General features: G+C 42.7%; 1 protein-coding gene across 1 annotated transcript in view; it reads left to right on the top strand.

Annotated features, from left to right (window-relative positions):
• The window catches only part of LRMDA (leucine rich melanocyte differentiation associated), a 1,164,713-nt gene that overhangs the window by 595,569 nt on the left and 552,440 nt on the right, over positions 1-16,704 (top strand). The gene's annotated exons all lie outside the window — the stretch shown is intronic.

Raw genomic sequence — 16,704 nt, forward strand, 5'->3', positions numbered from 1 at the left:
CCACACACGGACTTATTTATTATCCAGAATCTGTTTTTAATTTCAGAGATTGTTTACCTAAACTGCTTTGTGTCAGCTTCCAGGACAGATTTCTGCTTAGCATTTAATTTTAGATACTTGCCATGGCGGACAGTTAAAAATGGGTCTCCAGAATTTGTAGTTTCATTATGAATCTTACCTCCTGGCAGTCCCTACTAGTAGTTTGTCTTTGAAATCTCCTTGGTACTTGTTAACCCTGCTCTGCTGTGAAAGAGATATAGCTTATTTATTGGACTTTGCCCATTTATGAAAAAGTACAGAAATTATTAATGGTTTAGTATCTATTAATGCATTACTTGGGTGGAATTCAAATTCTAATATTTATGGTAAACCCCTTTATAATGAAACGGGCAGAGCATCAGCTCTTCTGCTTCTTAAATTTGGAAGGCTCTAGATGCCATTGGAATGACTCCCTATGAAATATGAGCCCTGCTGGCTTTATATTTACACCCATAAATAAGAAATAAGTACTTTGGGTTGGAGAAGAAATAATTAAGAATATTTGTGTAGATAATAAAGAAGAAATGGTCCTGTTTGGTGAACTGTGGGCTTGGGAAATGCCAGGGCTGCCTGGACCTGGATGAAAGATCTGGGAAAGACTGGTGCTGGAGGAGGAGCAGGGGGCGCTGGGACGGAGGAGGAAGGGAGCCCTGTGCAGGGCATCTGCAGCCTTGGGAGCACGTGGGCTGTGTGCACAGGCCTCAGAGCTGGGAATCGGAAGACCTTGTTTGGATTCCAACTCTTCCATGCTGTTGAACTTTTCTGGACCTCAGTTTCCTCATCTATAAAATGGAGATAAAATCTTATAAAATCGGCTTGAGGATAAACAGTATAGACTTAGAATTGCCTAAAGTAATAAATGTACCTGAGTACATGAGACCTAAAGAGATGACCTGATTAGGGAAAACAAAGTGTCAGGGCAAGATAGAAAAAAAAAAAAGATGTATATTACATATTCACAAATATCTATGTACATCTTAAGGGGTATGTGTATAGTTGCTTGTTGAGCAGGAGATAGAGAATATAGGATGTATGTGTATAAATATGAATCATGAGTCAACATGGAAATTTTTAAAAAATCAAGGTTTCAGAGCATAGTCAATGAATGGGTACCTCTTACACAAAAGAACTCTTCTGCCCAGAAGTTTGGAATTGGATTTCTTGAGGTTTTCTTAGTCCAACCAAAATTTCTCCCTGACCTGCTTCTGTATGAGCTCCTGGTTTGGTTAAATCTCTACATCCCTAAGCATCTAGTAAAGGGTTATAAAATCATGACATATCATCATAGGAAGAAATCTCAGGGAGCATCTAATTTAGAAATGGCAAATAGATTTCACTGTATATGAAAACTCTAACGGTGTTTCATATACAGTGAAAACTCTAACGGTGGCTTCAAGAAGAACTACACAGAGACAAATTCTGAGTCCCAGTCATGCTCAGCAGGGAAGAGTTTCCAGATTGACTAGTAGTGCTTATCAGGATCGATGGGTTAGGAAGTGGTGTTGATCTCCACAGTCTCTTGTTTTTCATTTTTGTTTTTAAAATAAGGAAATAAAAACCTAGTGTGATCAAGTCAACTGGCCAGGCTCACACAGGGAGTTAGAGATGAGCCAGGACTAAAGTTTGGTCTCTGGTTTCCAGTTTACTTATGTCTTGCCAACGCTGCCCTTGTTACCATGCACAGCCTCCGTATTTCTGCAGACCACCCACGAGTGCTATAGTCAGCTGTCCCTGACTTGTCAAAGCACAGTTCAAGAGGACAAAGTTTCAGCTATTCTCCATTCTGTGTGTGATGGCCTGCGCAGACAGCCAAGGCCAAGACACTGTTTGGATTGGATGAAGTGACGACGATGATGACAACTCATTACTTAACATTTCCATATCACAGGCTCTGGGCCATGCATTTGATGTATATTATCTCATTTAATTACCACAATCTTATCATTGTGGGATACTCTTTCCACTATGCACATGAGGAGAATGGGATCCATATCCGTTAAGGAATGCTCCAGAGTCACAAGCTAGCAGGTATGCAGTCTCTTAGATCCCAAAGCATGTGTTTGTGATCACTGAACCTATATGAATACATCTCCTCTGGGCTTGTGAATGGTACTCTCCATAGGTAGCATAGATGTGTCTTTTGACTGTTGCAAATAAAGACTCTCATTTGAAGAAGCAAAGGAATCTTACATGGTTGGTGCTCCTGACACATGACATTTAGGGAAGAAGGTTTTTTTTCCCATCTAATGCAGAACTTTCCCGTATTTATTTCATCTGTGTTCTATATAGAGATTTCTTATATATTGTCATGACTGAAGCAAGCATTGGATGTGATTGGGTAGATCATATCCCTAATTCTTCATTTTTGTGTATTGTTGGCAAGAATTAATCCCATAATGAGTCATAACAGTGAAATTTCTGGTTGAGTGTACATGCCAGACTAATTGGCTAAAGGGTACAGATGTTTCCTGACTTCAGAATAAAATGATCCCTGATACTGGGCAAAGGAAACATCTTCTGTCTAGCAGACTTAGACCTTCTCTTCCCTAAGTGTTTAGGGAGCTTGAGTTATCAGTCTTATACTTGGAGGCTTAAGGACAGTCCCATGGAGACTCAGGGTCAGATGGGTGGAGACTGTTGAGCATCTCTGCTATGTGGCGGTGGCAGAGGTCTCAATCATTGTTTTCTTAATTTTACCTGAGTAGCTGTAGGCAAATAGCACCGGTTTAGGAGTCAGCTTCAAATCCATTTGTCAATCAGTCTTATCCTCTGGTTATGTATCAGCTTTTCAGTATGCAAGTTATAGGGTATTATCTAAGATAAGAGTTAGGTTAACCGTCAAATAAAAATGAAAATTAATAAGGTGGGAAAAAAAGAAGAGTGTTGCTCTACTTACAGTTCTTATTGGAGCTGTAGACGAGCTCCATCTCAGTCCAAGCTCTTCTCACCTGGGCAACAGGCTTGCTGCCCTGTGAGGGCCAGTGTGTGCCATATGGGCCTCGTCCTCATGGTTGTGGGATCCAGCCTGAGGCCACGAAGCAGGGAGCACAGAAAACTGCATTCCAAAGCTGCTTTGCCTCCCCGGAAAATGTGTTAGGGGGATTCTACTTCTCCCTCAGAGAGCCATGAGGATTGGGTGTAAACTGTTAGCTGTCATGAAGAAGATGAAGCTGAGGAGGAGAAAAGGGGGAGGGGAGAAGAAAATTGTTGTAGTATCTGTGGAGTAGAATCATCATCTCCAGACAGGCACTGATCTAAGTGCCCATACAATCCTTCAGTATCAGGTTGAGGGTTGTTAGAATTACTGTCCCCATTTTGCAGTTCAGGAAACTGTGGTTAACTGATTGCTCAAGATCTTGGTGATGGAGTTGGCCTCTGATTCGAATCTGTGACCAAAAGTACTTGTTTGGATAGGTATGCTCTCCTTGCTCCATCAGTCTTCAGCTTCTTTCTCTTCTCTTCGTTGAGATTGTTTCCCTTTTGATCAAGAATAGTTTCAGAGAAAGGAGGGAAAATACACCCAGAGCATCTCAGCAGGCCCCTTTTATCAGGTCTTTTCTCTGACTTAACCTGTCTGTCCCCCAGGCCCCTCTCCCTCACCTGGATACACATATACTCATGTGTATTTTCCCCTGGCAAAATCAATTCTCAAAATTCCCATTCACCTTGTTTTAGGTGATTCATCGAAACTGATTGTGTTACTTATCCCAGTAATATTTGTATTTCAATTGTAGCCAAAGCATTGAAGGTGGAATATCAGATCTAACCAGCCAGGTTCTGCTTTCCATTCTGATGAGCCTTTTTTTAACTCTAGGCCAATCTGAGATCCAAAGTTAGGAATTCTGTTAAAAATGGCTGTCTCTCCTGTTCATTCTAGCCTACAAGCCAATCAGGAATACATACCAAAGGTAAACTAGCTTGTAAGAATGGAAGCAGGATTATAACCTCATCCCGTAGCATCTTCTGGATGTGATTGCTGTATTGCTCATCCAGAAGCTTGATGAGCCTGAAATTAGTGGGCTTCACCTAGCCCAGCTAAGGCTGCAGTCAGGAAGCTGGTGGAGGGAGTATTTGTCAGATGCTGGGACCAGGAGGAGAGAGCCTGGCTGTTCCATGTTTCTTGGGACCACCACCCTGTGAACTAAGATGGGAAAGAAATAATACTCACCACTGGGAAGTCCAAGTTGTTGATGTCCTGCCTCTCCTGTTTAGGGATATTCTACCTATGAGGCCATCGCCTGAAGGCACTGTGTTTTTATATATAACATTTTGTCCCTTTAGAAATTATCATGATGCATGTCAAGAGTGTTCACACCGAAAAAAAAAAAAATATGTCACATTAGCTTCCAAGTTTCTGATTGTCTAAATAACGCAGCAACTCAACATACAGCTGTCTGGCATTTTGACAGTACAATAACCCATAATTCTTCCTGCCACTCAACACTTCAAGGTTAGCATTTTGTAGTTTGCTCTCAAGGAGTATTCATTTAAATTTTCAAGAGCAAAGAGTTGAATTTGGCTGCCTCATACCTCTCTTTTGATCTTTCCTTTAGTTACTTGGGGGCTTTTCCAATTTATTACATGTCCTTTATGGGATGCTTACATATGTGTGTTTAAACACTTTTTTGAGAGGTGGAATGCTATTCACCTTACTGTGTCTCATTCTCTCTATGGTTGGGGATAAGAGTGGGAAGGAACTGCCAAGCTTCAGAGGGCAGCTACACTGTCTGCAGTTTCCAAGCATTTGCCATGGGGTGGAGCACAGAGGGCCTGGGGAGAGAATGGACCAGTTTAGGACTCTTTCCTGCCTCCTTTCAGGTGGCAAGTGAAATCCTCATAGCAGCCTTCTGAGGAAAGTGAAAGTTTCCAGTTTTCCACTTTCTCATGAACAAAACCTTCTTGCTTGGTCCTACCTTGATTCTTGAGTCATGAAACAGATTCTCGGATACTCAGCCAACACTTGAGACTTAGCTGCCAGTTTTGAATCTTCCTCTCTGGTTGCCACTGGTCATTCTTGTAGGCAGGTTGACACCCCTAGTTGGGAGGCCAGATTATGAATCTGGCTTTCATAAATTTCCTGCCTAACCTTGGCCAAGTCAATAATTTACCTCTTTGAACTTATTTCTGAAATGTGGTTAGTCATCCTCAACATACCTGCCTTTACAGGCTCATAACTAGGTCAAACTGAAACAATAGAAGTTCATGTGCTCTGCATTATTAAGAGTTGTACTAACTGAATATTAGACATCATTGTGTTTCTTTTTTTTTTTTCCTTTTAATCCATTGCCAATTTACTTCCCTGATCTACATCCCTGCCTATGGTAATCAAGTGGCTTATTGAATCATTTTCTAAGACAAGGAAAGTGAATGTAAATGTCTTGTGCCATGAACAGAATTTATTTATTAATCCTTTTTGGACCATATTTGAGGGTGAACCTTTGGATCTTGGGCACCCTTAAGACATTTTGAGGTCTAAAATTCCAAAGGTAAAATAATTTTCAGATTGGTGACTGATTCAGTAGATGTGTTTTGCTTGTGAAAACCCTAATTCTCCATGTCCTCCGATGTACTCTTAAGCCCATGAAGTTAAGCACCATTTAAAAGCCTGGAATGTGTGTGTAAAAAGAATCACTATGTTGATAGGCAGTCGGTTTACACTTTCAGAGCCATTAGAGTGATAAACATTTTACCACGCTTGAGCCCTGCAATCTCTATAACACAGTTAGCTTGTAGAAAACTATTGGAATTGATGCTCCTGGCAGGGGGATTAACTTTTCTTCAAGCAGCCTGGGACTGACTTTGATAAAGTGGACTGGGGTGGACTGCTCGCTGGAAATTATGGAATGCTTGAATGCCAGCTCATGGTGAATTTTTAGTGTGTGGAATTTCTCTGGTTGGTTGGTTTTGGCGGGGAGGAATCCGGGTTGACAGTCCCCAGGCTGTTAGAGGTTTCATGAGTTCTCTTCTTCAGAATTGGTGATCTTATCTGCCGTACATCAGCTACTTCTTAATACGGAGCTTGAAGTCTTGTGGCATCTATTTGGATAAGATGGTGGAGTATTACAATTCCATGCTTAAAATAGCCTGGGCCCAGGAGGAGGACAGCTTGGTGAGATTAATCACGTGTTTAGGTACCAGCAATAATGCAGTAACTTGAATTACCCCTCATTCTGTACATTTCAAAGGGCCTTTGCATCTGTTACCACAACTGATCTCAGAATAGCAGTGTGAAATAGAAATAATTAGGGTTTCTGAAATTATGTTAAGAATTTTTTTTCCTGATTATGAAAATGGTCCATACTCATTATAGAAATTTTGGAAAATACTGAATGTGATAAGGAAATTAAGATTGCCTGTAATTCTCCACTTTCCAGAAATAACCATTGAAACCATTTTGGTGTATATCCACCCCTGTATAAACTTCATTTTGTATGTATTAATACATGAATCTGTACTATATATAATTATATGTATGTAATTTTATTTGGGATCATACTTTGGTACTATCGTGTTACTTTTACTTATAAACATTTATCCATGTTATAAATAGTCCCTGGAAATTGAATATTTAATGTCTGAGTAGTATCTGTTATAAAGAATGAATCCTGCTGTTGTCGAATAAATAGGTTATTTTCCATTGTTCTCTATTCTACTCAGCACCATGAAGTGTGTACCAGGACACACATCTCTCTTCATTTTAAACACATCTCTGCTTATATCCCTAAGATAAACTGTTAGAAATGTTCTAGCTGTACCATTTCTTTCTACCTTCCAAGGATTGTTACACAGATGTCAGATTTAAAGGCAGATATTTTATCATCATTTTCTAGGTGGGAAAATTAAAGAACAGAGACTTGCACTGACTTGCCTAAGGATGCACAGAAAGTCAGTTGAGGAACCAGTTGCCCCCACGGTAATATACCTGCTTTACCCCTTACATCTGGAAGTGAGAACACCTTCCCCTGCAAGGGTGAACTGTGTCACATGTCCTAGTTGTGGGCTTTGTTTACAACCCTGCATTAAGTCTGCTTTGCTGGCCTGATCACTTCACCCCCACCCAGGAGAGATGGAGATTAAATAAATCTTCATCCCAGTTCATGTCATAGCTTCTTAGGGCTTCCTGGGCTTTCTGTCTCAGAAGCTTTCTCTCCAGTCCAGCCCTATCTCAAGAGTGATGGCCAGGCTGCTTGCCTGGCTGCTTGCTTGCCCCTCTCTTGATCTCAAACATTTTAGTGGGGGATGCCTGTCAAGTTGCAGGCCCTGTGTTAAATACAGGGGCACCAAGATGTGTTAAGTTCAGCCCTGACCCTCAAAGCTTGTCTGGGATTAAAGCTGAAATGCAGACAGATAACTGTGATGAAGTAGGATGAAGACATGGTCCCAGGACTGTGGAAGAAATAAAAATGTCCTACTTGGTGAATTTCATAGTGATATCACCAGGTACAACAGAAGTCTACTTTGCAGCCACAGTGTGTCCTTTTGGTCTCATGCCAGAACATTTGTTTTGGCCAGATCTGTCCCCGCAAAGTCTCTCCACTTTCCCTTCCTTTTGTCTCTTATCTGCTCCAACTCATTTCCCATTGTTCATGTACACACCAGGCATTTAAGTAGCTGATGGAATGGCCTGACCATGTGGCCCCTGCATACCCCCATCCTAGCCCCATTTCTGCTACTCATAAATTCGTAAGGAGCTGTATCTGCCTCTTGAGTCTCATTTTCCTGAAATGGATGATAATAGCTATTAAAATAATACTTTATTATAATAACTTATTGAGTACTTACTGTGTACCATACACCATTGTAAGGGCTTTACACATGTTAACTTATGTAAGCTCAGAGGAGGAGGATCCAGGGTCCATGGCCACACAGCTGGGTAATGGGACCAGGAGGCAACCTGGCTCTGGATCTTGCTCTTTTGACACTGCACTTCACTATTTCAGGACCCTTGCCTTTTGCATCCATCCCCCTGCCTTACACTGCACTTGACATGGGAGTTTAATGTGGGCAGTTGGGAGAGCAGAAACTCTCTTGAGGTGGTAACTTATTCCTCCCCACCACCCAGGCACAAGGATGTCAGGACCTTGGTCATTCTCCCATAAGATTATAGACTATCCTAGAATAAGGGAAATGTGGGACTGAGGGTCTCTCAAGAGACCCAAGAGAAAAATCTCCCATTTTTCCAACCATCTGTTCACCTCTGTGCTCACCAACCTCTTGAGCTATCTGAAGGTCATGATACGCTGTGATGGGCAAAACAAATGTGGCATCTGCTCTTGGAGAACTCTCTATCCAGAAATTGGGAAGTAGGTTATACAGCTCCTGGGGCTGCTGGGAGGGAAAGCCATAAGGATGAAGATGTTCCCAGGTTGAAATGCCCAACTTTATTCAGACTTACAGGCACGTATTGATTCTGATGCAAAGACTGTCTTCTCTCCAGCTCACTTTCTTGGTATTACAAGTCTAGAATGAGTAGTAGAGAGCTTTTGTTGTCCAATGGACTTATTTGGAGGATAGGTTTTATTGTTGTCATAGTACCCGAATTATAAAAAATAAGCTTCATCATAATGGAGAGAGAAGAGGAAGCAAAATAATGCCAGGATTTAGATCAGTGTGGATATTTTTTCTCCCTATTGAGATTCATAGTAAGCTCAAATGCCTGGCACTTGGATTGATTTGAATGAGAATATACACACACACTCACACACACATATATGCTTGCTTGAACAATGTCAGGCTTGTAGCTTGTATCTAGTTCCTCTGTAAGTCCTCAATCCAGGGGTTTCTTCTGCAGCTTGATTCCAGCAAAAACGGGCACTGCTTCAGTATTCATTTCAGTGGCATTGACAATACTGACAATATAATTGACCTAAAAAGTTCTGGATTTCCTGTTAATGCACTTTAGAAATGTACATCAACTACCAAAAAAAAAAAAATCATTTCTATCTACATTTCACTTGATTTCCATTTTCAAGAGAGAGGCTTCATCATTATTATTCTATTTGAATAGCACTGATATCTTGAAGGATGGAAGGAGATTTCTATTGTATGCAGGAGTACTTTATTTCGATATTTTCTTTGTCTGATTATACATGATAAACACACATTAGTGACATTTCGTGCATGTTTGGAAGATAAATGGGGATATCTCTTTAAACCATTCCTGACACTTGCTAACCTGTGAGCTTAATGGCATTTTCTCTTTGATTCAATAATTTGTCTGTCAAAAAAAAGCTGGGCTGACATTCTCCTTGTTGTGGGATTGAAATGGAAAGAAATCTCTTCTCTTGAAGATAATTTTTTTAAATGGAGGGGAACATTTTAGGATAAAAATGTTTTTGAAATTATTTGGGTTTTTGGTAGTGGAGGTAGGGGGCAGGGATGGAGAGGGTGGTGCTGATGAATGCCAGAGCCCTGACATTTTATGTGTGGCAAGTGATAAAAGGGAGACGATTACCTCTGTCTGTAAGTTCTCTTGAAATAATTGAGGAACATGTAAAATCTTGCAGATGAACATGGCTTCTACCACTGTGTCTTGTGGGAGGCTGTCAGCCTTGCTCCTGTGGAGGAGGTTGGGTTGGAGTGTGTATCCACGTGCGTGGGGATGGCTCTGACTCAGTTCTCCTGCCTTGGTCCCCTCAGCCTCATTCTGGGTGGGGAGGGGTGAGGCAGAGGGTTCGCCATGCATCATCCTGGTGAGGCTCTAAATACAGGAGGTTTTTTTTTCTTTTTTAGGAGATTTTGGAGAAACATGTTCAGGGGCTGTGGGGAAAAAGAATCCTAAAGATGAACCTGGTGGGCTGGGAGGTGGGAGCTTGGAGCTGTGGAGGGAGCCATTTGAATTTGTGCTAAAAGTGACCAAACATGCTGGGCATGAGGTGTTTCAGAGTTGGATCATGTGACACTCCTTCCCCACCACCCTACCTTGTACTGCTGACCCTGCTTCCTCAGACCCCTCCCAGCCCTGCATCAGTGGGCTCCTGGGAAGTCTGAGTAGATAAAGTTGATGAGAGTAGGCAGGTGGTCATGGCTTGGGAGCAGGATGGGGAAGATTTGGGGGGTTCAGAGTCTGCTTATCTCCCTGCCCACTTCTCCTTCCCAAAGGGTCTTTAGGTGTGCCATTGGAAAACACTAGCACATTAAAATGCCTCATACTGATTCATTCAACACGTTTTTCCTGTGCCTCCTGCGTACCAGGGATGGCTCTAGGCACTGAGGATTCATCCCAAGTCCCACAGTTTGGCAATAGTGAAGTTGGGAGTAGGATCCAGGTGTCTTAACTCCTGATCTGGTGCTTTCTAGCCCTGCCTCCCCAGAGACCCTGCTTCCTATAGGAGCCCAGGGGTCTGAAGTTCTTTCGCATTATTTGGTTGTTCTTCCCAAGGCTTTCTTTCTCCCCACATAGCCATGACTTTCCTGGTTTGGAATCCTGATTGAGTCATGCTGGATTGCCCTAGCAAAACGCCATAAACACAAACAAAGGTGAAAATGTTAGCTACCGTGTGTATTTACCCAGTCTGGACTTCCCACCAACAAGCAGAGCCATCTTTGAACATCCTGAGCACTTTAGTGCCCTTATCATATAGTATAACAAACACATTAAAATGAGCCCCCCCAATCTCATATTAAATATGATTTAAGAAGTTTCAATGTGAAGTTTTTGGAAGTATTATAAAACTCATTTTAACAATTTTGAGGCTTAAGGCTGAATTCATTTTCCTAATATTTAAACTTGTTATGTCTATATGTAACTGTTGAGCTGGACTTGATTTGCATTTGATTGGCCAGTAAGCATACTGTTTCTTAGAAACTTATTTAAACATTAATTTTTCATTTTTGTTTCACATTTTTGTGTCATTTTCCAGCTCTTGAACATTTTATTAGCCACTAAAAATGTTAAAAGAGAACCCTTGACTCTGTGCCTATTGCGCTTCGTGGATTACAGGCCCTGAGAAAGGGTCTCCTGTCGCCGACCCACCTAAAATCAAATCCTGGACCTCAGCGGTTGCTGCTCCTCAGGAGACTCCATCCAGATGGACTGGGTTTCTTTTTAAGGCTTCACTCAGCGTGCCCATCCCTGCCCTGCCCCCCAGCCAGGCACTCGCCCAGGTGTCATAGAAGTGATTCTGTAGATTCAAGGAGAACTCTTGTTCCCACCTGCTACAGTGTCTGAGTCAGCTCAGGCTGTCATAACAACATACCACAGATTGAGGGGCTTGAACAACAGACACTTACTGTCTCAAAGTTCTGGATACTGGAAATCCAAGACCAGGATGCTGGCTGATTTGGTTCTTGGTGAGGGCTCTCTTCCTGGCTTGCAGATGGCCACCTTCTTGCTGTGTGTTTATGTGCAATAGGCTCTGAACTTTACAAATCTCACTGGTATCTGGGCAAGGAACCAATGGCCAGCATTTAGAGAGCAGTCAGAACAGGGCGGGCTACCCTTGGCTGTCCTTACAGCCGTGGGTCATGATAGGAGAGTAGTCTGTTTCTGAGCATCTCACTATCAGAGGGCATTGGCAGGTGGAAAATAAGAGGAGGCTGATAATCCCCCAAATCCTTCCTCTTGACTCATGTCTGTTGGCAGCTAATTAACCTTCCTGACTAACTCAAGTCAAGCCTGGACCATGGTGGAAAGAAAGTACCAGCTTTCTCCGCTTTCTTCCCTCCCTGTCATCCTTTCTCACTCAACCTGCATGCACAGGGAGTATGAGGCACTATCGTAAGGGCTTGCTTCATGTCTGTGGGCAAAACTGACAAACATTCCGTGGACCTTATAATGTATATTAAATAGTCATCACAATACGTGAGTGAAATATATGGTACGTTTGAGGGTGATAACTGCTGTGGGGATAAACAAGGGAACAGGTAATGAAGTAAGTAGTGCTGGGTGGGGGTAGCAGAGAAGGTTGGATTATTGAGCAGGGTGGTTGGGGGAGGCTGTGATAGGAAACTGAGTAGACTGACGGAGAAGAATACCGTTGAAATGAGTTTGCTGTTTCTGAACTCACAACGTCTGGTAGGAAAGAAGGAGTCAGCCAACAATGGAATTCCTGGAATATAATTTTTTCCTGACAAATTGAAGCAACGTGGTTACTGAAGATGACAAGAGATGACGAATGGCCATGGCCATGCCTGTCTGCCCTTAATCACCTGCGTGGCTCTTGGTACCACCATGCAGTGTTTGGTATCCAACGGAGATTGGGAGGCAGGTTGTAAAGCCAGAGTTCTGTAGCCCAGATGGGTTTTATGGGCCTCTAACGGTTCAAAAATATTTGTTGGATGAGTTTCTGAATGAATGAGTGAATGAATGAAGCAAAGAGTAAATTAATGAGTAAATCAATGAAAAATGGATGAGTAAAGACTGACTAAAACTCATATCTCTGTTAAAAACAAGTTATTTTTGAGTTCACACTTGTAAGTTACTAGTGGAATATCTGACTTTAGTGGTAATTGATTTAAGGTACTTTGCTTTAAATATAGGCATTTGTCCCCCTGAGTAACTTTTCAAATAATACAGTGAAAAATTATTCAATTTTCTTTTAAGTATGGTTGGATATTATGGTGCAATCCCAGCTTAGGTTTTCACCTAAGGTAAAGGGTATTCTTGGGACCAATAGATGACTTCACTCATATTTAATTTAAGAGCAGGCTCTGATTGATAACTGAGTTAATCACTGTCCCTCAATTATGGACAAGGCCTACTACTGGTCTTTAATCATGACATAGAGATAGAGGCAGATGACTGATGATTGGATGTCTCTTTGGTGGATCTCCTGGTCTGGTGGTTACCAAACTTTTCAGGTTATTAGAAAGTCCTGAGACAACTTATAGACAGTGTCCATACTTTAGGTCTATTGTCAGAAGTTTCAGGTATGGACCTCAGTACCTATATTTTTAAATCCCTTCACAGGTAATTTCATTTCAGATGATATAGGATTTAGGAACCACTGTGCTAAAGTCAACTTTGAGGGACAGAAACTCTTTTTTTAAAAATCATTTTATTGGTGTCTACTTTCATACTAAAAAAATGCTGTAAATCTTTATTGCTGGAAGCCAAACAAGACAGATTCATCCCCCTCTATCAGAGTAGCATTCCAGTCCATTCTTTTGGTTTCTTCCCTTCCCTCTCCTTTTTCTCTCCCTTTCTTTTACCCCAAACATAGGATTGTTTTATAAATATTACTGTATTGTTTTCTTTCTTTTTATAATACATTATACATCTTGCTCACTAGTTTTTAAAATGACATGATATTCCAGAGTATGGAAGTCACCCAGTTTTTTCAACTTGCTGAAACCCTGTGCTTTACTCAGTGTTTTCCGCATAGAAAAATGTTCGTGAATCTTTATTGCCTGAAATACTAGGAAGATACAGCTACCCTGTGCCATGCACCCAGGTCCTTATTCCCAGTCTTAGGGCAGAGTAGCCCTTGCTCAAGCTCTTACCATCCCCCCAAAGAAGCTCGGTCGTAAAACACATTGACCCTTCTTCAGGGATGGCCTGGGCTGTCATGAAAACCCGTCCACCCCTCTGGCCAGTTTCAAATGGAGTTGTTATTTCCCAAAGTGAAGGAGACTAAACCAGCCAGTCAGAAGTGCGGATGCTGTAGTAGCCTCAGATCCCGACTTTGAGGAGTATAAACCATTTAAGAAGATAAAACTTTGTCTTCCTGGAGAGTTAACCCAGTAATACAGGGCAGTGTCTGTTGAGGATGGAGGACCAGGCAGTCCTCGTGCTTCCTTTGGACTGGGGAGAACAGAGAAGCCTGCTCAGAGGAGTGACAGTTTGGATGGAGTTCTGAGGAGAATCTGAATCAGCTCAGCTGAGATAAGGCTCTTGGCTTCTTTGCCTTGTACGTAGGTAGAAACAGCTGTTCTGCCTCGGTCCCACCATAATAACCAACTGGATGGTCTGTGGGGCTCCTGGAAACCAAGTAGTTAAGACACCAAATGAAGTAATCATTCTCTGGGCCCTCTGAGAGGGGAAACAGCAGCACCAGAAAACTCTGCCCTCAGCCGAGTCAAGCTCCAAGAGCCCCTTTCACAGACACATAAATATTTAATAATCATCTGTCTACAACCAATCTAGAGGAAAAAAAATCTTTAAATAGACTGCTCGAAAGGCCAGAACCTGAATTTTAATTGAGGTACTTTGAATTACTCCCATTAGTCAGTCGCTCTGACTTTTTCTTAGCGAGGGGTGGATTGTTTTTGAAAGGAGGATCAGAATTATTAGCAGCCCTTAAAAAAATAAAAAAAAAAACCACTGTTCCTACTAAATAATAAACTAGGCTTCTTTTTAAAAAGATGTGGCATTTTCGGAGCACAAAGCAAGAGGGCAGGGTATGATGAGCCCGCAGATTAGAGATGCAATTTGAAAAGCTGTAAGGGCGTTCAGATGCCATGCTAAGCATTTCCCTGCCATGTCACCTCTGTGGTTCTCCCAGATCCCACTGAAGTTTTCAGGACATAGGAGGCATGTGTGTGTGTGTGTGTGTGTGTGTGTGTGTGTATTTGCTTTCCCTTTCTCTGTCCCTTGAGCCTAGAGTCTCCTGCAGCTGATGTAACAGTCCTCTCCTGGAGGTACCCCAGTATCTCATGCGAGCCAATTTCGACAATCTAGAGTGCTTAAATTGAGCCATTTTGTTCTCTGTAAAATAAACCCTGGGCCATTATGCGTAGTTTTTCATTCACCTGCCCCCTTGTCTCTCTTTCCTAGGCCCCTGTCTGCCCACACCGTCCTCCTTTCCCATGCTCTGCCTTCAAGCCCCCTTCTATGAATGGGAAAGAAGCAGGCAGTCTTTAGGGGAGCCCTGTTTTCAGCCCAGGCATGTCAGCTCCACTCTGGCACAATTTGCTTTGAGATCTGTGTCATGGAGCGGGGCCGCAGGGTTACCCCCCACCATAATTGATCTTGTGTGTTCATTGGCTTCCCCTGTATCTCCCTCATCCCTCACTGGCCTTTGTTTGGATAAAATGCTTGAGGCTTTACTGTGGTACTGAGAGCTGCCTGTCCCCGTACCCTGCTGCTTCTTCCATCCTGGGTGAGATCACAGAGCACCACTTAGGGAAGAAAGTTCTTCTGCCTCCCCTGCCACATATTGTTCCCCACCCCACCCCCCATCCCATACACTTGAGGACAGCTCCTGGTGTCTCAAGTAAGGCAATTTCCAGACTGATTTACTATGCGATCACTTTATATGACCCCTCGTGCACCGGTATGAGAAATGTTAATTGGTGAGTGAGTCTGAGATGCTCTTCCTTGGGATTTACTGTTGTGAGCAAAGGAGGGGAAGGGAAGCTCTGTCTGTCTTTGTGATGGCTCCAAGTCCACTCTCACTGGCTCCTGCTTATGTTAAAACCAATGGTAATGATAGATCTGAATCCAGTAATTTATTCGATTTTGGGTCATTAACCCTTGTTCTGCTTATGGCAGCAAATGACTTCATCGTCAGAGATGATGAGTGTTCCAAACTACGGGGATACTTGGCTCTCTGGGGCTTTCATCTGAAAATCAATTTTAAGCAAGAGGCAGGCATTCGAAATCCTCTCTGCTTATAGGTTTCTGCGGCATTGCCTCTAGGATTTGAGGAAGCAGGAGGGCAGTAGGGGGGGAGAGGACCATCGCCCCCCCCCCCCACTTCCGAAGACTTCTGTTGCCAAAGAGTGTGTTGAGGTGGCTCATGTCATGAAAAAACTGCACAGTAGACTCTGTCAAAAGCATCCATGGGAGTGGGGAATGGATCACAGTTTGGAAACAGGGGGAAAGGAAAAGAAAGGAGCAAGCCTACATCTAAGTGATCCTGCTTGTAGACCGAAGAAAATAGCTTGAAATCATTGTTTTGATTTCCATTGACTGAAGGCTGGAGGGACTTTACTGGTTAAGCTTTTTAAAGCCGCAGCAGTTTAAAACCCTTTTTTTTTTCTTTGCCTGATATACCCTTTCTCCAGTTGACCTTGAAACATATTAACTCATCTTTGGAAAGAAACAAAACACCTTTTGCCTTCAAATCCAAGGCTGCCTTCTGTCTTGGAGTGTTACAGAAATAGGTGGCATTGCCCAGCGTCCCTGACTGCAGGGCAGAGGCGTGCTGTGGTCAGCGCTGGCCTGGCTCCAGGCAGAGTACGTAACCAGACTCCCTGCGGCTCCCCCAGCTGTGTCCTTCTGCCACGAGGGGCAGCTGACAGCACTGTTGGGGTCAGTGGATTCCTTCCCCATCTTTGAGAATGGAACCAATGTCTGAGCTGTACTGAAGAGCTTCTGAGAATGAACCTACCTTTTCTGTGTAAGCCCTGCCCTTGCCTTAAAATGTAGTCACATGCAATAACTTCCACTGCTGTACTTTCCAGGTGAAATATTTGGGGGGAAATAGAGATATTTAGAAACTTTTCAGTGGAAGAGCTTAAGTAATCATTTAACCAGCTTCCCATAGTTTTGTCAATTGCCTTAGTTTTGCAGATGAAGAACCAATGACCCACAAATGTGAAGTGCTTGTCCAAAGTCACATAGATTGTAGCAAGCAGAAGGTGTGCTAGAAGCCAGGGCTCCTGAACAGTGGTGTACCTGGAGGTGAGGGCAGGTCACCCCAGGTACAGGCAGTAAGGATGTACCTGTCTGTAGGGGACATATAAACAATAACAAAGCCCCTGGCTCCAACTTCAATCGCC

This window comes from Odocoileus virginianus, chromosome 7 (genome assembly GCF_023699985.2).
Source record: "Odocoileus virginianus isolate 20LAN1187 ecotype Illinois chromosome 7, Ovbor_1.2, whole genome shotgun sequence".
Lineage (NCBI taxonomy): Eukaryota > Metazoa > Chordata > Mammalia > Artiodactyla > Cervidae > Odocoileus > Odocoileus virginianus.